We start from the raw sequence: 21,824 nt of genomic DNA on the forward strand, positions 1-21,824 counted from the left end.
TAGCACTGTGCCGGATGTGGTACTAGATACTGAACTGGGCAGAGCACAGCAAACCAAATATGAGCTCTTATGACCCTTTCTTTTTAACTGAGGCAGGGGTGGAGCATGCTGCAATAACACAAAATACATAAGTTCCCAGAGCTCAGAAGAAATAGAGAGCAGGGTAAAACGATACGGCAACATTGGACACGGTTTCATTTTAGAGAGATGGTCAGGGTTGGACCATCTGATTAGTAATATTTAAGCAGAGATCTGAAGGAAGTGAGGGTGTGAACCACATTGCAGTGGGCTCCCTTCAATTCATATCTTAGAAACTGCAGCAACAGTCACTGAACTTCTCAGAATCTGGATGCAATTCTTAAAAGAGCTTATTCATTTCTTCTGTATAGGCAATGAAACAAACCCCTATGAAGACCTTAGTCACCCATGAAATATTCAAATGTCTTTTGAAAGTCTTCCTTTCAGAGGCAGTAACTTCCCCCCTGTAAATCTCTAGTTACAAAATCCCTGTATACAGAGTGTGTTAGCTCCCTGCGGCTCAGAGCTCAGCTTAGAGTCAGGCTATCATCAGGAAGGCAAACAGAATGGCTTTATCTGTATTTCTGCCCACTTGAACACAAGGTTTCTGAGAAAGTCTTGTTTGACTTGGGACTGCCAGTGCCTAGCACTGGGCATGGCACAAAGTAAAAGTCCAATAAATACTGGGCCTCCCCTGGTGGCACAGCGGTTGAGCGCTGGGCTGCGAGGCTGCCCGCAGCCACTGCAGCACCGGTTCAGTCCCCGGCCACCGGCGAGGGTCCCACATGGCGCGCAGACCTCTCCCGCCGCCTGCTGCTCCCCTCAGCAGTGTACTTTGGTCCTTCTGCCTGTTCTGTGCCCTGCTCTGGTTCTGGTGAATTCTCTCACCCTTTCGCGCTTCTGACTGTGCCCAGTGCTTGTATAAATAAATAAATGGATATTAAAAAAAAAGTCCAATAAATACTTGTAAACAATTGAATGGAAGCCACAATTTTGAATTATACCTGATGGAATGATATAAACTCGGTAGGAGATCCCATTATGAAGACTTCATACATATTCTCACAAAATTAAGACCAAATGTTTGCAACTCTGTCCTTACCAATAGTCAGCACTTTAATTTAAATCTGAGACAACAGAACTGAGCTTTTCAAATTCTTCATTTGTCTTAAAATATTTACATCTATGATCAATATAAAAGAATATAGACCATCTGGAAATAGTGGTATTCCATCTACAACTTTGAGAATATATTAGAAATCACTAATTCGTACACTCCAAAAGGGTGACTTTTATGATATGTGAATTATATATCAATAAGGCTGCTACTTAAAAAAAAAAGAATATGGGACTCTTTCAACAAAAGATCAATGAGCATCTCAGCAGACTTTCAATGCTACTATTTTAGGCTGTAATTACAAAAACTATTATTGATTTGAATAAAGAAGGAAAGGGTCCATTAGTATCTGTGCATTCAGAAGACCAGAAAAGGTGTAAATGAGAACAAATATTTGCATTATCAAAAAATCAGGCATTAATTTTAAAATCAAATTCTGTTTGATTAACTTTGATGAGTTCACAGTAACTGACAAGCCAAGTGAAAATATCAAAAAATTAAGTCTTAGTTATCTGTGATAAACAGAGAGGGGGAAAATTAGGAAAAAATAATTTAAATGTACAACACCAGACCCTCAGCATCCTTATGACAGGATTTTAGAAATCAAGAAATACCCATTTGTTTTTATACTCTCTTCCTAAGTGACAACTAGTGAGTAAGAAGTGGTGGTTAAAGTTTCAGTGCTAATAAGCTATCATCAGTCACAGTAGCTTGAATTCAATCCCCAGCCAGGGAGCTACCCACATGGCACAGCAGACCTCTCCTGTCTCGCCTGCTGCTCCCCTCAGCAGTGTATTTTAGTAGATCTGCCTGTTCTGCTCCCTACTCTCTCTGGTGAATCCTCTCACCCCCCACACCTCTGGCTTACACCCCAGTTTGTTTTCCTATTCCCTTGGCTACATACTTAACACATCTAAATTGCTACATTATAAGTAAAGCTATGTTTAATTTCACTGTTCTATGCTGAGGACACATTGAGTGCTCACAAGGATAAGATCAGACAAACAGTCAAGTAAAAACCCATCTTTATTTCTCTACGCTTCTATGCTTTGGCAAAAGAATATGAAAAAAGTTTTTGCAGTCTGCAATAAATGCCTTCACAAAGCCACTAACTTTAATTCCCAGGGCATAGAATTTCGTATGGTAAGCCTGTGGTTTCCTCTAAATCTACTTATTCAACAGATTTGTACTGTAGAAAATCCACCCTACTATCTCTTTAGATAGGCTCTATCTTTTATGTTGGAGTCATCTAATTTCCCCCAAACCAGCAATCCTTGAACATGTGTGGGGTATATTTTTTGCTGAATGCGAGCCACATGGTCATCGCGAAACCTATAATTCAGTTCAGTAGCACTGGGATTTCTGGATGTTCGTGAACATAACCACCAAGAGTCACACACACTTTTGGTGGTAACTTTGCCAACTTGAGTTCTATTGTGTCATTACATCATGGTGAAAAACTGCCTGACACACCAGGAAGCTGACAACTGTGAGAGAAAAAGCCATCAGGGAAAAATGAAGTGATTGATACAAAAAACAGAGCAAGAAATACCAACAGGAAAATGTTGACATTTCCCATACCTTTAACTTAAAGCAAATTTGTTTTCTCCTCACACTGACTATAAAAGGTGGAATCAAAGTATTAACAAGGTGCTAAAGTGTGAGATGTCTGCTTGACCCTGGCTCACAAACGCTATTCTATTTTTTAGAGAGAGGGAAGGAAGTGACCATAATTCCGTGACCAAGTATACATGACCATAATTCTGAATACACAAACTTGGGAAGCTATAAGTACAAACACAATGGGTCAAGCTGTTCCAGTATGAGCCACAGTTGCTTACCTCAGCTCCTTTGTTCATGCACTTTTCTTCCTTTCAGAGATCCCTAGACTTCCTCTCTGCCCAGTCCTTAGATTCCTAACCCCAGCACCCTTAAACATTGGTGTCTCCAGCGTTCTGAACTCTACTGGTGGACCTGCTGACCTTCATTCTACGCTCTCATGGGGAGAAGGTCTCAGAGATCATCATGGTTTACCAATTTTGTTTTTCTCAATACTGTCACTTCTTTCCTCTCTTTCTCTGAAAGCTTAGTACCTGCTGAATTGTCCCACAACTCTCTATTTTCTTTTTTTTTAAGATTTTTTTATTTATTATATATACAAGCACTGGGCACAGCCAGAAGCACGGGAGGGTGAGAGAATTCACCAGAGCCAGAGCGGGGAGCAGAACAGGCAGAAGGACCGAAGTACACTGCTGAGGGGAGCAGCGGGCGGCAGGAGAGGTCTGCGCGCCATGTGGGACCCTCCTCCAGTGGCCGGGGAGCAGCTGGGGATCAAACCGGTGCTGCAGAGGCTGCGGGCAGCTTCACAACCCAGCGCTCAACCATTGCGCCACCGGGGAGGCCCACAACTCTCTATTTTCTCAGGTTCAAAATTAAACATGATTGGGCCTCCCTGGTGGTGCAAGGGGTTAAGATGTAACTTATGAAGCTATCCCCAGCCACTGAAGCACAACTTCGATCCCCGGCCAGGTTGCTACCCACATGGCGCAGCAGACCTCTCCTGTCTCTCCCGCTGCTCCCCTCAGCAGTGTATTTCAGTCAGTCTGCCTGTTCTGCTCCCTACTCTGTCTCTGGTGAATCCTCTCACCCCCCCCCCCAACACCTCTGGCCTGTACCCCAGTTCTTGTATACATTAATAAATAAATCTTTAAAAAAAAAAAACTAAACATGATTAAACTTTTCTACTTTGCATCTCAATTCCATCCTGTTTTCTTCTCAAAGTCCAGCCATACATGGGCCAACTTTCCTATTCCAAACCTTTACCCAAGGGCCATTGGCAGCACCCTTTTTTCTACTCCACCTTAAATTTTCTACTGAGAGTAATGGCAGCTGTATGATCCCAAAATGAAATCCACATACTCTTGAAGTGAGGATGAATTGGAGGGCTCCTCGCCTTTAGGCATTATTGGCACCAGCTGAACTCCAAAGGAAGAGGGAATCTTCAGACAGTGGCACTGTCTTATGCATGTCCTCAAATCTTCTTACCATTGCAAAGACATTCAGGTCTAAGAAGAGTCCAGCTTCATCCAAGGGCAACCTGAGAGGGTCTCTCTCTACACAGGCTCCTCTGCCACTGCCTCATAAGACACCATGAAACCTGCCTGCTTCCTGGCAATCAACCACAGCCAGTTTGAAATAGTGGTGCCACCTCTACTCAATCGGAGATAAGGAACGGTGAATTGCGCTAATGCATTTCACAAGACTTCTGAAAAGATCCCTTGAAATGAGCAAACAGCTGCCTAAGTAATGGCCAACTTAACAATCCCAGCTTCCCTATATGATTCTCCCTGGTCCTTCACTCCTACCTACTCTCAAGAAGCCATTCCCACTGAACTACCTGGCATAAGACTCTCCCAATGAATAGAGACTATCCCCTCTTCGTAGCTGCAATGGCTCTCTGAAACCAGCCTCTGTCCCCTGCTCCTGCCTCATCTGCAGGATGTCACACCCGGCACAGAGAATTCACACACTCTTTCCCATCTCTGATGTTGTCTTAATGATGTTCCCTCTCTTGGAAGTCTCCCCAAAGGGGCATTCAAATAATTATAAAAATCTGTAATTTATTAGAAACACAATATTACAAATGAGGAAACTGGCCCTGGTAGAAAGGTCTGCCCCAAGGTTTTCAATGGCTAATTTAAGACAAATATGAGAACTCTCCTAGTTGTTATGGGCTTCTGCTCTGGCTCCTGAGTGTCCATCAGTAACTCTATTATAGTCCTGAGAGTCTACTAAATTAAATGCTTCCACTTTCAACCTCCGAAGATACATTCATTTCCATTTTCCTTTAAAGCATTTCTTTTTATTGCCTGAGCCATTGTATCTCACTAAAGGGTTGATAGAAAATGACTCAATGATTCAATCCAATTCATCAAACATTCACTGGCCACTTTATATAAGCACTTTTGATGAGTAAAGTGAGGAAGACAAAATGAGTATGACACGTTCTTTACTCAAAAGAGATTTATAATTTAATGGGAAAGACAAGGCTGTGTACAGTGTGTGATATGATTCTTTTGGTGTGAAAAATTAGACAAGGAGGCTTATAATATGCTATATTATCTAAAATATATACAAGGAGGGCCTCCCTTGTGACTCAAGGGGTTAAGACACAACCTATGGAGCTGTCCGCAGCCACTGCAGCAAGAGTTCTACCCCGGGCCAGGGAACTACCCACATGGCACAGCAGACCTCTCCTGACTTGCCCGCTGCTCTCCTCAGCAGTATATTTCAGTCAGTCTGCCTGTTCTGTTTCCCACTCTGTCTCTGGTGAATCCTCCCAGCCCCCCACACCTCTGGCCTGTACCCCAGTTCTTGAATGCATAAATAAATAAATCCTACAAAAAATATATACAAGGAATACATATCCAAAAAGTGTTTACATGCACAATACATAAAATGAAAAAGCAAGTCAACATACAAAGAACAATAAACAAAATGAAGAAGGGCTCAACACAAAGGCTATTTACAAATATGAATGTTTCAGTTAATTATCAACCAAGGTCAACCAATCAACAAATATCTGAGTGCCTGTGTACATATATATATATATATATATATATATATATATATATAGACCATTGACTTTCTATAAAAATATATTCTATAGGGCCTCCCCGGTGGCGCAGTGGTTGAGCGCTGGGTTGTGAAGCTGCCCGCAGCCTCTGCAGCGCCGGTTCGATCCCCGGCTGCCGGGCGAGGGTCCCACATGGCGCGCAGACCTCTCTTGCCACCCATTGCTCCCCTCAGCAGTGTACTCGGTCCTTCTGCCTGTTCTGCTCTCTGCTCTGGCTCTGGTGAATTCTCTCACCCTCCCGCGCCTCTGACTGTACCCAGTGCTTGTATAAATAAATAAATAAATCTTAAAAAATAATAATAATAAAGTAACCAAAAAAATTATGGAAAAAAAATATTCTATAATATTTCAGATAATCAACAACCTTGAAAACATTGACAACAGTCATTTAAAAAAGCAACCTTTAAGAGCATCTGGCCCAGCCATCTCCTAAAGATAACAAGTCCCAAAAAGATTTATTTATCCAAACTATTTTCCCTGTGGGATCCAAGCCTCATCATTCTTTCCCAACAATTCAAGCTTGCATCCTCACTCTCCTATCTTTTCTCCCCCTCATCTCTAGCAACCAATCAGCTACCAAATCTGTGGCTTCTGTGTAGATCCACCACATGTCTGTATCCTTTCCACCTTCATGTTTTCTTCAGTCCACCCCTATAATTCCTCACTGGCCTTCCTACTAACATTCTATCTCTCCCCAAGCCATCCACCACAATGCCAGAGCTGCCCCTCGTAAGCCTGAGTCGTCAAGGGGCATCAGGGCACTCAGGCTGATCAAGAGACCCAGCACACACTAAGCCACTAACCAACATCTGATTCACAAACATCTTTCTGGCACAAATGGCTAGGTCATCTGATCTCTGAGTAAAATGTCTGCCCACAGCTGAGATTAAAAAAAAAAAAAAAAGGCCTTGCCTGCAAGTACTAACACTTAAGTATTTCTGTGTGTCTGTGTGTTGATTGGCACAGAAACAAGAATACCTAGGAGCACTGGCTTTTAGAACAAAACAAAGTAATGAAATACTAAAGAAAATCTTAAACATGTTGAAAAACAAAATCTTTCAAAAGGCAAAAATAAATAAATAACATGATATTAGATTATAACCCAAAGTATAAGATAAATATCCATGAGTCCATATTAATGTAAATTAAATAACTGGATCAATAAATATGCAAAACAGTGATGACCAAATCTCCCATACAGAGAATTTCAAATGATTTAGGTAGCTACTCCCCTCTTAGGAAGTTAAGTATAACTTCCCAGATGAATAGTAACTTCCTTCCAAAGAGTACAGTATTTAGACAGAGAAACAAGAGAATTTTATAGTGGAGAAACCTCACAAACACTATCAACTAGGTGATCAAGATCAACATCAAGAGTGATAAGCCATCTCAATAGTTACCTTGATAAGATGTGAAAAGAAAGGTATTTGTCTCTGTCTTCCTCAGAAAACCCATATTTCAAACTAATCATAAAAAAGTATAAAAATTTTGAGAAATATACTATGAAATACCTAACCTGGACCCCTTTAAGCAGTTATGGCCATCGAATAAATTCAATGTCTGAGAAACTATCACACAAAACATAAGAGGAGTCCAAGAGAACATGACTACTATATGCAATGCAATATCCTGGAATAGAAAGTGGCCATTAGGGGGAAAAAGGAAATTCAAATAAAGTATAGACTTTAGTTGATAACAATCTTCACAGGTTTTCTGCAAAACTAAAACAAAAAGTTTATATCTAAAAAGGAAAATATACAAAATTGTGATTTTTAATAAAAAACTCTTGTTGAAAATAGATTTTAGAAAAGTTCCAGAATTCAGTTCTTTGCATTCCTGGTGTGGGCCCTGTTGCAATCCTGGCCTGTCCCTGAAACACATAGCAGTTTGAAAATCACTATCAAGAAAAACTATCATTATAAAATGCCATTCATTTCAGGAGGGCTGGCAGGATTCCACTGCATGATTCAGTCCTGCCTTTGGCTGACTGGGTGAAACCATAAGTTCTCTGCAGGCAGAAATGCATCTTAGATGCAACAATACATGCTAAGTACTCTGTTGGCACCAAAAGACTACTTGATATTTCTCCCATACCAGCATGAGCCGGGATTATTGCACACACTGGGTGACAGCATCACTGCCAATCCTACTGCCCTCTGGGTAACAGACCTATAAAAATTACTTTACCATTAGTCAAACCTATCTCATGTCTTCTGTTATCAGACAAATCTTTACATTTTTCCCACCAATTTAATCTTTTTTCCAAAAATAAAATTAGATTGAATGCTGAATTTTTCACAAGTATAATAAACAATATAGAAGTTCTTCAAGTTCATACTCAGCCAAGTAATAAATGTTCTTTGTAACTTACTCAACACTCCAGAAGTTCACTCCTAGCACCAAACACAACAAAGGACACAGATTTGTGATTTGCTTCAATGATTAGCCTTTGTTTTCCCTTTGTACCCACAGAAATGGCTCTTACTATGTGCATAATATAGACTCAACTTTGGGGCCCATCTACAGGACTGCCTCCAGAAATTGGACACAGCTGTTTTTATTTTCTTACATCACTGTAGTCCACATAGTTCTCCCACTATCATATCACCTAGGAACCATCACCATGGGACACAGCAATTTAAATGGACTGCTCTGTTCTCAGGACTTGAGACTTGTTATGTAAAATTATTGAAATTCTAAAGTCAGGACTACAGGGAAGCAATAATCTGCCACTCCGAAGTAAGTCCTTTTAGTAAGAGTTAATTTCACAGAAGGGGCTCTTAAGGCTGAGTGGAGGCTATTAGGGTATCTCCCAGGAAGACCTGATCTCCTTGACTCTTCTCAATGGAGAAGGCAGAACTTAATATGAATATTTTTTATTTATTTTGCTTTTCCCTATAACACACGTAATCCTTTTCTCCCCGCCCCACCCCCCAATCTTTCTTGTCTAAGATATCTTCTAAAGATGGGTGAGTTAGTCATGCTGGGTCTTTCCCATATACACAGGAGATAAATAAATAGGTAGATAGATAGCGATAGATATCTATACACACACACACATTATTAAACTTATTTTTTTCTCTTATGACTCTGTCTGCTTATTTGGTCATCTTCCAGCCTAGAAGAACTTACAGGGTTACAGAATGATTTTCTTTGTGTCCCTCTATCCCTCATCGGTTGAAAGCAGCCCTTGTTCCAAATAGCAATAATATCTCAGCAATGAATCACTGTCATGAACATGGTAACATCTGTGGGGTCAGAAAAGAATGACTAGGAGAACAGATGAATCACTTAGGAGCCCACGGTTCACACAAACTTATAGAGGCATTCATTTAACAAGTTATTGTTAAATACCCATAACATATCACGCAAGGTCCTACTCTCATAGAGCTTATGCTCACATGCAGAAAACACAATATTCCAGAAAAAAGGACATAAAAAAGAATTCAAATAGTGATAAGTGCTAGGATGAAAATAATGGTAATAGACTAGGAAGGGATGAGGCTGTGGGTAAAGCAATGCTATCTGAGAAGGCAGTTTCTATGGTCATGTAAAGTCTTTCCAAGAAGGTAACATTTGAACTTTATCATTAACCAAAATGTCAAAGAGCTGTCAGCCATGAAAAGACAGGAGAGTGTTCCAGGCAGAGGGACCTAACTGCACAATGCAAAGGACCTGACACAGAAACAAAATCCTCCTGACAATCCCCACACATGGAAAAAATGTGCCATAGTTCAGAAAGATGAAAACTGATATTATGTGGCAATAAACCCAGAACACCTGACTCCCCTGCTATTCTCCAAGCAGTGCACTGACTAGTGGACTGAGCCAAGGTAAAAAGAACTAATTCTTGGGGCAAAGAATTAGCCTCTGAATGCTACAGTTCACAGGATGGGAATTTAAATTCAACATAAAAATCAAAATTCCTGGGCCTCCATGGTGGCTCAGGGGGTGAAGTCTCAACACTATGAAGCTATCTGCAGCACAGGTTCAATCCCTGGCCAGGGAGCTACCCACATAGCACAGCAGACCTCTCCTGTCTCGCCCGCTGCTCTCCTCAGCAGTGTATTTCAGTAGATCCACCTGTTCTGCTCCTCTGTCTCTGGTGGATCCTCTCACCACCACCCCTCAACCGTACTCCTGGCCTACACCCCAGTCTTGTATGCATAAATAAATAAATCTTTAAAAATCAAAACTTCCATGCTGTATGGTCAGGGCACAGCAGCCCAACTGACCTGTTAAACAGAGCAGAGAAGACACCAGGGCTGGACAGCAGGACCCAAGGAATGACAAGCAAGTGCATGGGATGATCATCAAAATCCCAACGGAATTAATTTTGAGTATCCCTTCACCTCAAATCTCAATTTATGTAATGAAACCTAGGAATCTGAAATTTAGCAAGCTCCCAGATGATTTTTTCTAGACAGATTTCAGGATTCCTGGTGTGAATGGGGAACTGGAGGTGAGGACAGGGAAGAGGGTAAGTTCTTGGGGAGGGGTGGGGTCAGAAGAACCCTTTCCCTACAAGAGAATAGATTCAAGTGTTAATTTGAATGCAGCTTAGATCTAAAATGTTAGGAACCAACCATAAGTGTACCAGCTAAGGGAAATGAGACAAAAACATGGCAGAATTACATGTATTTCTTTCCCCTCAACTACTGTACATCTCAGTTCAGAACCACTGACAGTGAAAAGAAGAGAAATAGTCAAATACCACTGGTCACAGGAGACAGAAGGAGGTAGTGGAGAAGCTCTGTTGTCTCATGGAGAAAGCCAGTGTGTCCTAAGAGATGGTAAAGTGTCAGTGGGGCGGGGGCAGCCAATTTCCATGAGTAAATATTCACACCATGACCAACTTCAAGCTCCCAACATAATCTCACTGGACATGTAATTTGAGAAAAGCTGTACAGTAGCTACAATATTTTTACCATAAAGAAACAACAGATGTAAATCACTTCAGGAGCACAGATTGCAGTAAATTTACCCAAATAATTAGTAAGTGATGATTTAAGATATTTATTAACTTTTGTTTTCAATATAACCTATTTAAGGTCAGTTTAAAACCTAACATAGAAGTTTAACAGTCAGCTCATGAAATTCCTAAAAATTTAAAAATTCAGCAATCAGTATGAGCCAGTTCTAGCACACCACTGGCAAAAAGAATGATTAAAGTTCACTGTCTTTCTTCGTTTGCTTTTTCCTTTCTGGGTCTTGCTCTTCTCTTGCCTACAAGGTTACAGCGGTGCCTTCACATCCGTTACTGGAAGTTGTACAGTTTCAGCAGCTGAGAGACAGCTGATGCCAGCAGGTTGGCAGGGAAGAGAGGAGGGCAGAGCAGTTAGCCTACTGTACGTCAGGGACAGCTCTGCTTTAGAAGTTCATTCAGAAAAAAATGGTTCTTTGGGACTAGTTATGGGGAACAGTAATCACATTTAAAAAAAAAAAATGTGTGAAACTGCTGGTCTGGATTCTTGACAGTCCACACTTCCATCCACGATTTTTGTAGACATGTGGTACCCACGCCGCCATAAAGCCGATGGTGCCAAGGACGCCGTCTTCCCATTTAACATGAAGCTAAAGAATGTAATGTGAGGGGCATTTTTCCAGCATGGCATGAACTAATTAGTTCATTCTTCTAACCATGAAAATATACACTATTCTTCGTCATTCTAACTAAATTGTTTAAATACCTCTATGCATATACCCACTGGGGAAAACCAATGGCTGATGCTTCTATTAAATGCTAAGCTATGTTTCTGTATTAAGAAAAATCAAATTTTCTAGTAATGCCAAAACACATAAACTATAAGTATAATTATCAAGGGCATAGAGTTCATTATCTCTGGTTGTCTGCAACTTTGTTGTCAGAAGTCTTCCTACTGTTTCCCATTTTTGAGGGTCTTATGGAACTCCATTCTCACTGAGGAATTCCTCCTGGACAAAACAAATTTCTTCCTCTCCCACATTCCTATTGGGCTACATTTCCATCTCTACCATTCCATCTCTACATTTCCATTTCTACATTCCATCTCTACATTTCCATCTCTACATTTCCTAGCAGTAACTCCAGTTTGCTTGGTTATTTATGGATGTCACTCCTGCTGGATTTAGGATGTAGAAGGGAGGGTGATGGTTGAAAGAGGTGAACTGTCACCTCTATGTTCCTAGCCCTATTGAAACACTTTTAAGGTAATTCTTCCTGTAGTCCTTGCAACAGCTTGTGAGATAGGTACTGTTCTTATCCTCATTTTTCAGATAGCAAGCCCAACACATAAATGGATTTTTAAGTTACCAAGCTTAGGGCACATGTAGCCAGAGTCCGTAGGCTCTGAATCCCAGCTTCCTGTTAGCCATGGGCCTGGTCATACTCCTCCCAGTGAGGGCATGGTTGGGCCATCTGTGCCTTACAAGGTTTGCTTTCTGTCTTTCTTTGCTTAGTCATTGCTCCATCTCCCTGAATTTCCAGCCAAGACAGTGGCAGCTTGGGGTTGGAGTGAGAGTTAGGACAGAGTCTTTGATCCATGTTACTAGTTTTGAAATATTTGCCATTTACCAAATCCTAACAACAGATGTTTCATACCCTTTGGATAGTAGGATTCTGGCTGGAATTACCCTCATCCTTTTTTGCTTTTAAATGTCTTTGACATCACAATCATACTAATACCAAAAAAATACTCCACCCTCCAAATCCTAGAGCCTTACCTTAGCGTTTAAGTTTTTATTCCAAAGTGGGACTAATGGTAAGATTTAGAAATGACATCTGAACTTCCTCTTTACATCTTCCCTTCTTTTAGTTCCTTTTTAAAATCTAATTTCCCAGTTTAGATTCTACTTATTTACAGCATTACTTCCCCATGTATCTAGAATTATTTTTCTGTTTTAAGTCATAGAAACATCCACCCCCATCACAATCCATTGGTACCTTCCCAATATCATACTTCAAGATATTGAAATAAGAGATCTTATTTCAAAGGCATCAGAACTTGGATAAAGAATACTACTGAAAAAGACTAACAAAATGAGTACAGATAATAATCCAAAATGTTAGATAGTCCATTCCACATCTGCAAATGTATGTGTAAGAATAGTTAAATGGCATGGCAGAACAAATAAGCAAATAAAACATTAACCACACATCTAGTTTTCTGGAAATATCTATATGTTGTAACAAAATAAATGACACTATTTTCCTTCATCCTGCACTCTTTCATTCAGCTCACCTCTATTATACACTATAATGGACATCAGTTTCATAAAAATGACAAAAACAGACCATGACCTAAAAGACCTTTCCCTCCAAAAGAGAAGATGGGGCCCTCCCTGGTGGCACAAGGGGTGAAGTCTCAGCACTATCCAGCTATCAGCAGCCACTGCAGCGAGAGTTCAACTTCCAGCCAGGGAGCTGACCCACATGGCACAGCAGACCTCTCCTGTCTTGCCCGCTGCTCCCCTCAGCAGTGTATTTCAGTCAATCCGCCTGTTCTGCTCCCCTCTCTGTCTCTAGTAAATGCTCTAACCCGCCCCCCCCCCCACACACACACACCTCTGGCCTACACCCCTGCTCTTGTATTCTTGTATGCATAAATAAATAAAATAAAACAAAAAATAAATAAATAAAAGGGAAGATGGATGATAAACAAAATAATTGCAAACCCATTGATCCTAAAATCATGCTCTAAATAAAAGCCATTCATACAAAAGTGGTGTCAAGTAAAACCATAATTTCATCCTGAGCATAGGCTAAGAGCTCCCTGCTATCTCACTGTCCCTAAGTTTTGCTGCCCAGCAATGGTTTCAAGCAACAGTAAGATCACTCCAAGATAAACCAAAGGAAAAATAATTTTCAATTGTGTTGGCCATTTCAAAGGGCTTGTTAAGAGGTAACACACTAAACACTAAACTCGTGCTTGTATAAAGAACTGGTGAGTTCATTAGTCCTCTTGTACTTCTGTGCTCCTCGTCCACTTCTTCCTTTCTGGATTTGTTTCTCCCTCCTTTTTCTCTGTTTTCCCTTTCCCGTGTCTATTCCTTACTCCCCTTCATGCAATAGACTGTCTGTAAAATCCTACTTCTGAAAAAAAATCACTGTTGAATACTGAACTTTGATTTTCCCGTTCTTAATATACAGTTGGTCAGTTTATTCTCTAAGAAGTCTCTCTCCCAGCAAAAGAACTGACTAACTGAAGATATTTTTATTTCCATGTTGCTCTTGGCTGGTTTTCTTTTTGCGTCAGAGTCTTTCACAAGGTTCCCAAATCCAAATCCAAAATGCTCAAAAACTGAGCACAGCATCAAATATTCCCTGCATCCAGGGGGGAGCCCAGGGTCATAGGCTTTACCAGCAACTGAGGAAGTAGTCTGGGACTGCAAAGCCCAACCAGTAAGACTTCTCACGGCTGGCTGCGCCAGAAACTTCTCTTCAGGCGACATAACCCAGGCCTGTATTTAGCAGATTAGCTCCAGGACAGTCGTGACAGTTACTAAAATACTAAGGCATTTCCCCCCTGATTAGTAAATACTACGCCTCCCCTCTCCTTCCCTAAAATACATACCCAGGTCTCTGAGACCCTCCCAGGAGCCCTGTGCCAGCGTTCCCACATCAAACTTGGCCTAGAAGAGGGTCCCCAGCAACCCCAGGCCTGAGCATAACCACACTCCACCTAAATTTCGTCTTGTGAAAAATAAAGGATTTGAACTGATTGTTTTATTTGTACTCTGGTTGCAATTATGTCAATTTATTCCAAGGAACAGGGACAAGGTAGGAATTTAACAACCTGAAAAAAGAAAACTGATAGGAGGATGGAACCACAGGTTATATTTTTCTGGTGAGAATGCAGTGTCGGAACTCTGGGATCAGCTGCCTGGACAGGAACCCCAATTTTGCATTGTGCTAATTGTACAATCTTGCTGTGCCTCAAACTCCCTCATCTATAAAATGGAGATGAAATTATGACCTACCTCATGGGATTATTTTGAAGATTAAATGCATTCATGTTGGTAAAATGCTTTGAATACTGCCTAACACACAGTAAGCACCATGCAAGTGTTCACTAAATAAGTAATTCATCTTATTCTATCACTATAATGTTTGTTGATTAAAAGGTATCACAACAGAAAGAGAGTCATAGGGATAGCTTCTGGGGTCAGAATACAATAGGAAAAGCCTTGGAGGAATAAGGAAGGCTCCAGAGATAAGGACAACAAATACCAAAAGTGACTAATCACCCACCCCTGCACTAGGGGCAACAGGACATTCCTGGAACAAGAATGTTAAAGAAAAAAGACTCTAAGATAAGGGCTGAGTTGCAAGATGTAATTCCAGACACAGAGGCATTAAGACAGAGTGAGTGAGACCACCAAGAACTAACCAATCTCAAAGAGACTGAAGGGGCTTTAGAATAATTAGGGGGGAAAGGTACATATTCCCTGAGGCATGACTCCATTTCCCTAGGCTGGTTCCACTGGCTTGGGAGTCCTACTTTATTTCTGATCCTTTTTTCTTAATAAACTTGTACTTATATATCTATTTCTCTAAACAAATTTGCTTCTTTTCGCTTGCTTGCCTGAGTGTCAGCAAATGGTGGTCTAGTAGCTGGGACTCAGCGCTGCCTGAAAACTTGAAATTACGGTATCACTATGACACTAACACACACTGGTTTTAGAAATCCAGGAATGATGGGCCTCCCCGGTGGCGCAGCGGTTGAGTGCTGGGTTGCGAAGCTGGTGAATTCTCTCACCCTCCCGCACTTCTGACTGTACCCAGTGCTTGTATAAATAAATAAAAATAAATCTTTAAAAAAAAAAAGAATTTATTAGAAATCCAGGAATAAAACATGGGGAATTCAGATTTTACACTGCACTGTGAATTTAGCAAAACTAATATAATGGAATGCTCCCACGATACCATAAGTTACAATCTGTACCACTCCTTTTCTCATCAGAAACATCACAGCCTTAGGGAAAAATTCAGGTTAAGAATTTCTGATTTTCACCCTGCAACAACAGTTGAACCACACCCAGCAGAACATATTTTGTTTAACAATGCAAAGACTTAATGGATTGTAAACATAAAATGAAGTATCACACAGCCATGGACACAATGACTCAGACTAACTGCAAGTTTACTGTGTCATATCTTATGTGCTGAGTCCTCCAAGATCAATCTTTAAAAAAACAGCTGAAGTGAAGAAGAAATTACTATACCCAGCGTCTAGCTTGATCAAAACTGCTTTTAGTCACGAAAAAGGTATCACAAGCTGAACTCAAGCATAACTTAGTCATGTGCTACTGTACTGCTAAAGGAGACAAAATGACTTTCTGTTAAATATTAAGGGGAGGAAACTATCAACTACAATAGTTCTCTACCTGTTTCTCCCTCTTGATAGCTAAACCTCAGCGTCCTTTTATATACACATTGAAATAACTGACAAGTTTATCCTCAAATACACTAGTGTTTTAGAATGCATTAACACAATATTAAATAGCCTGGTTATGGTTTTTTCACCTTTCCACTGTAAAAGACAAGAATTCAAACTTTGATTAATGAGAAAACTAATAAATAGACTCATTATCATTAAAATGTTACTAAAATTCTATAAGAAAGATGGAGAGTTTTGTAGAGGAATGGTGGTGGGCTTAATAATAGTTAAGATGACAAATTTATTGCCGGGTGTATTTTCCCACTATACAAATAAACAACTTTCAAAATCCTGTTAAAGTGCTTTTATATAACAAATTTAATGAATAAACGCATACTTAGTAAACAGACAACTTCCAAGATGTAGGGTATCCCACAACCTAGTTACAGTGAACCAACAAAGTGTAAATGAGTGTAGCAGAAGCACTCATCAGCATGGTTCATAAAAATTCTGACATCAGGGGCGAACATGGTAATAATACATTTCCCTCAAATTCTAATTACTCACACTTTTTATATGGATGGTGACTTGTACTCCATCCTCAGAAGAAAGGCTGGAAGCACAATTAAACAGTCCCCAAACAACATTTAACAGTCCCCAAACAACATTGAATTTATGTACAAATTCAAGCTAAAAGGTTGTGTACAAATTCTTTTGTAAAGATGTTACAAAACATTTAGCACTGAAACAGCTTCTTATTCAAATAGGGAATATGTAAATGTACTGTCTGTTAACAGCTCAAACTGTAGATTCTTTTCACTCTTTAAACTCTTACTGCAACACCATTCATTAGCCAATTTATACAGCTCTGGTTACTAAGTCTCCCAGAGGCCCCAGGAAGGCCCACAGAGTTATCTGAACAGAAATCCGCAGCCCAGGCAGATAAAGTGAACAGAACTTCACATTCTGGGGAAAGACCTAGGGATGATGAAACGCAAAAACCTGCGTGGTCTTTTAGAATCTACTTCCATGAGTATTTGACAGAAGAAGTAAAGAAGGCAATAAAGTGAGGCCAGGAGGGGTAAACACAGGGGCGACAAGGGCGGCTCCAAAGGTTCCAAAGGACCTCACAAACCCTACAGGAGGCCCGAGGCCCCGCACTCCCGGGAGTGAACCCCAGGTCGCGAAGCCGAGAGAGAAAAGCAAGCCCCGCCCTGCAGCACCTCGGCGGTGTCATCCCTTCTGGGTCGCCACAATGAACAGCTGTGTGGCCACACGCCAGGGGCCGCGCAGCTGGCGAGCTGGCTCTCGGCCCTGGAACGTAGCACGTCCCGATGGTCCGGGATGCTGGTCCCCGAGGGCCCGCCGTCCCCGTCATCCCAGCAGCGCACGTGAGCCTCGGGCGCGCGAGACGGCGTGGGGACCTCGGCCACCGAGCCCGGGGATCCCGCGGCGGAATGGGCGGGGGCAGGCTGCAAGGGGACGCCCCCAACCTCCGCCCGGAGCCAGCGCGGCTCAGCACTGCAGGCGGCCGCGCGCCCTGGCACAGCGCGTGCCGAAGTCGTCGGTGTCCACCCTGCAGGAGCTGAGCCCCGAGGCGCGCACAAGCGATCTCGCCCTCAAGGCGGCGAGAAGCTGGCGCTCGCCGCGAAAGCCGCTGCCAAGGTTTCCTCCAAGTCGGGCGGGGAGCTGCCAGCTGCCCCGGGCGGCAGACCAGAGCGCCGGAAACCAGGCTCCCGCGGGAGCGCAGCGCGCCGGGGCTAGGACGCAGCTCCTACCTGCAGCGCGCGGGCGGGCGCAGGCACCTGCGCGGTGGCGGCGGATTCTTGGGGCTGCACAGCAGCTGGCACAGCTGGAGCGCGGGAGGAGCGGAAGGCAGAGGGGGTGCAGCGTGCGCCGCCGCCCGGAACTTTCAACCGGATTTGCCCTGGTAGGGGTGGGGCGAGCGGTGCCGGGCCGGGTGCGTCGCGGCGCCTGCTAGGGGGTCGGAGCGCGCGGGCAGCCCGCGTTCTCTCTTGGTCTGATTTCTTACTATGACTTCTCCCAGAGTTTCATAACTCAACCGCATTAACTTTGGAAATGTTCAGTGGCATTTTAATTATCACTATTATTATTGTTGTTATTGTTATTATCTGGTAGTCCTGAGCCAAGCACTGTTGTAGGAGCTTCGCCTATATTGTCTAATCCTTTATTGCAACTTGTAGCCACGATTTGGCCCATTTTATAAGTAAGCAAACAGGATCGAAAAAGTGAAATAACTTGCCTGAGGCGACACCATCAAGAAGTAGGAGCTTTGCTGACACCACGTGTAAGTAGTCTCCTGGATCCTCCCTAGAGCAGCGTTTCAGAGAAATAAAATCACCACCATCTAGTACAGTAGCGGTTCAGAGAAATAAAATAACCAGCCTGAGGTCGCTGGGTTTAGAACGCAGGAGATTGGTATTTGTGTCTTGGTGTCTTTAAAAGTCAAGTTGTGCATATTTCAGAAATCTTAGCATAAAATAATAAATTGGGACTAAAATATGGAAAATTCCCTTTCCACTCATAAAACTGTCCAAGTACAGCAATTTTAATGTTTTTAGTCCACTTAAAATAAAGTCTTGAGAAAAAGAGAACCAGTTGGTCATGTGGCTTGAATGGCAGCCCTTTTGGAATAAAGGTTGAATGCAGGCCAGCTCTTAACCTCGTTACACAATGTTGCATTCTGCCAAAGCTGAAGCATGCAAACGCCTCCACATACACCACACTTTTCATAACCATGGCCCCTTTAAAGCACTTAGTGGATTTTGCACAGGCGAGACGGGCCACGTTACATAATGTCTTACTGCACACATGGAACTACATGAAATGAAAAATACAGCGTTCCATTCCAATGTGCGGTGAAATTATAGTCTGGAACTCTGTTTTCCCGTACGGGATAGTTGCTCAGCCCTCCCTGAACATTTTTTTCTCTTGAGCACATCTTTTCTTCATGCTGAAAGAGCCACGCAGCCATCACTCTTTCTTGTTGACAAATATGATTGATGTCTTTTGAATCCTATGATACTGACAGATTTTTACAATTAGACACATGGCACTCTGAGCAAAGAGTATTACCTAAGAGAAGTTTGGCACATGTAAAACAAGCATATTACTGAATGGCTGAATACTCTCTCCTCCCGTTCTTTCTCAAGTTTTATTAGTCACAGATGATTTGGTAAGTATTATCCACACAAATAACTGCATTCTTTCAAGCTTGTCTTTGGAAATTATAACACTTTGATTGAGAAACAGCTGACTACAAAACTGCATCTCAAATTCCTAAGCGTCATCATTAAACATTTTATGCTATCCAACAACAGGTCTTTATTAACTCTAATTATATATATCATTATTTAAGGGCTCCCCACAATAATTGAACTCCTACTTTCCTGAGAGAGAGAACTAAAGTAGAAAATGGCCATGTATTGTTTGGAGATAAACTTAAGCAATAGGTTGATGAAAATAAGTTTTAAAAATAGTGTGATTCGAAAAGCAATTATTTTCATTTTCCTGAGATTTGTTGATTGTTAGTTGTTTTTTTCACAAATCTTCTGATATCTTCAGCAATGTCAAGAGAAATAAGAAAATCTGTTTTATAGAAATATATATATATCCATTTGGATACATGTAGATATGACTTTTTATCTGACAAGAAATCAGTTATTTGATTAAATTTACCTATAATCCACCACCCACTGTCAATATTTAATGTATTTTCCTTTTGTTTTTCTTCAACATAACATTTTGCTGCAAAATTAAATTTTAACTTAAAATTAAATTTTACACTTTAAAATATGTTTCTCTCCATGAATATGAATTGAGTATTTTTTACAGTCACAAAACTTTATATTTTTTAAATATTCTTTAACTTGTAATTTGATGGATTTTAGGATACCTGAAGATTGTTTGGCAGTTTATAAGTTCTGCTGGAATGGACACTGTGGATACCAGTCTCGTTGAGATTTCTAAACTCCTAGGATAGAGTCCCTAAAAGAGTTTACAAGTGGCTTAGCACTTACAGGCATTTTTGTGGTTCTGTGAGATGCTGCAAAAATGATTTCCAATATTAACTGTTACCTTGCTTGTAATTTGAAAATATGATAGAGCAAAATCGACCTTGTTTTAATCAGTTTTCAATAATGATGAGTATGATTTCTTCATGTCTGATGATTATTTGTACCTTTGTTGGGAATGAACTATTCATATTATTGCTTTTCTTGTTAATTTGCATTAATGTTTTTAGCAGAAATGGGACTCCTTTATAAAATTTGTAAACCAGTGTGCCCCCCCATATTTTCCATGGTATTTTTATATGCACACTGCTAACATCCATGGTCATTTCTTTTTTTAAAAAAAGATTTATTTATTTATGCATACAAGAACTGGGGTGTAGGCCAGAGGTGCAGGGGGTGAGAGGATTCACCAGAGACAAATGGGGAGCATAACAGGCAGATCTACTGAAATATGCTGCAGAGGAGAGAGCAGGCAGACAGGGGAGGTCTGCTGCCCCATGTGCTCCCTGGCCAGGGATTGACCTAGTGCTGCAGTGGCTGCAGATAGCTTTATAGTGCTGGACTCAATCCCCTGTGCCACCAGGGAGGCCCCATGGTCATTTCTTGTAGCCAATTACCTCCCTCCAAATGCGCATAGTTTCACAGGAGGGCAATTTTGGGCAGCAATTTCCACGGCCAAGGACAGATCCTTCCTCTCCAGTCCCACCATCACAGCATTTACCAGGTGGCCTTGATCTTAAAGAATGAGCCAGCGAGTGATGTTTGGGGTTGGGCTCACTGAGCAGAGGCAGCAGCAGCCTCAACAGCAGCTTTGCACTTACCAAGGACATCCAAAGACCTTTCCCACTACCTGGTTTGTTTGCATTTAACCTTCTGGTGCTTCCTTTGTATTTGCTATTCCCAGTGTTGTCTCCCAGTTTTGCCTTGAGTCTGTGAGCTGTGTTGCCCTTTTCCTTCAGAGAGCAAGAATCTGCATCCACTGCTTCCCCGCAATAACCCTCACTGACATAACCTCTGGGACAAGTGTGTTTTCAGTCCACCTCACAGTTGCCTGATTAGCAACCATTCACTTCATCCATTTGTTCATAAGCCCCTGATTATTACTACCCGTTAAATACCCATAGTATTGTTCTACTCTGGAAACAGAGTTCAGAACAAGATATTTCATCTTGGGTCACCTGCTGCCATAAATCATTTCAGTCAACTTAACAGGGACAGATGAAAGATGAGAACAGTGTGATTAATAACCTTAAAAATTTTAGAAATACATGACAATGGTTAGAACCAAACATCTCAAGAGAGAATGAGGAATAGAGTAAAAATTGCCAAGGGGTACAAAAGCATCGTCTCTGTTCATATTTAGTTTCATATGTTTCTTAATTTCTTCCATCAACAGTCAGTGTATGGGGCCTCCCCGGTGGCGCAGCGGTTGAGCGCTGGGTTGCGAAGCTGCCCGCGGCCTCTGCGGCGCCGGTTCGATCCCCGGCTGCTCCCCGGCCACCAGAGGAGGGTCCCACATGGCGCGCAGACCTCTCCTGCCGCCCGCTGCTCCCCTCAGCAGTGTACTTCGGTCCTTCTGCCTGCTCTGTTCCCTGCTCTGGCGCTGGTGAATTCTCTCACCCTCCCGTGCTTCTGACTGTACCCAGTGCATGTATAAACAA

The 21,824-nt window shown here is 41.7% G+C and overlaps 1 protein-coding gene across 2 annotated transcripts in view; it reads right to left on the bottom strand.

Moving 5' to 3' along the window:
* Positions 1-17,964, bottom strand: part of PLD1 (phospholipase D1) — a 215,795-nt gene extending 197,831 nt beyond the window's left edge. For both annotated transcript variants that reach the window (XM_037525110.2, XM_037525109.2), the window contains exon 1: positions 17,908-17,964. The gene's annotated coding sequence lies outside the window, so the exon portion shown is untranslated. The remainder of the gene's footprint in view (positions 1-17,907) is intronic.
* Between the last annotated feature and the right edge of the window lie 3,860 nt (positions 17,965-21,824).

The sequence above is a fragment of the Talpa occidentalis genome, unplaced genomic scaffold (assembly GCF_014898055.3).
Source record: "Talpa occidentalis isolate TD23 unplaced genomic scaffold, MPIMG_talOcc4v2.1 talOcc4.4, whole genome shotgun sequence".
NCBI classification, from domain to species: domain Eukaryota; kingdom Metazoa; phylum Chordata; class Mammalia; order Eulipotyphla; family Talpidae; genus Talpa; species Talpa occidentalis.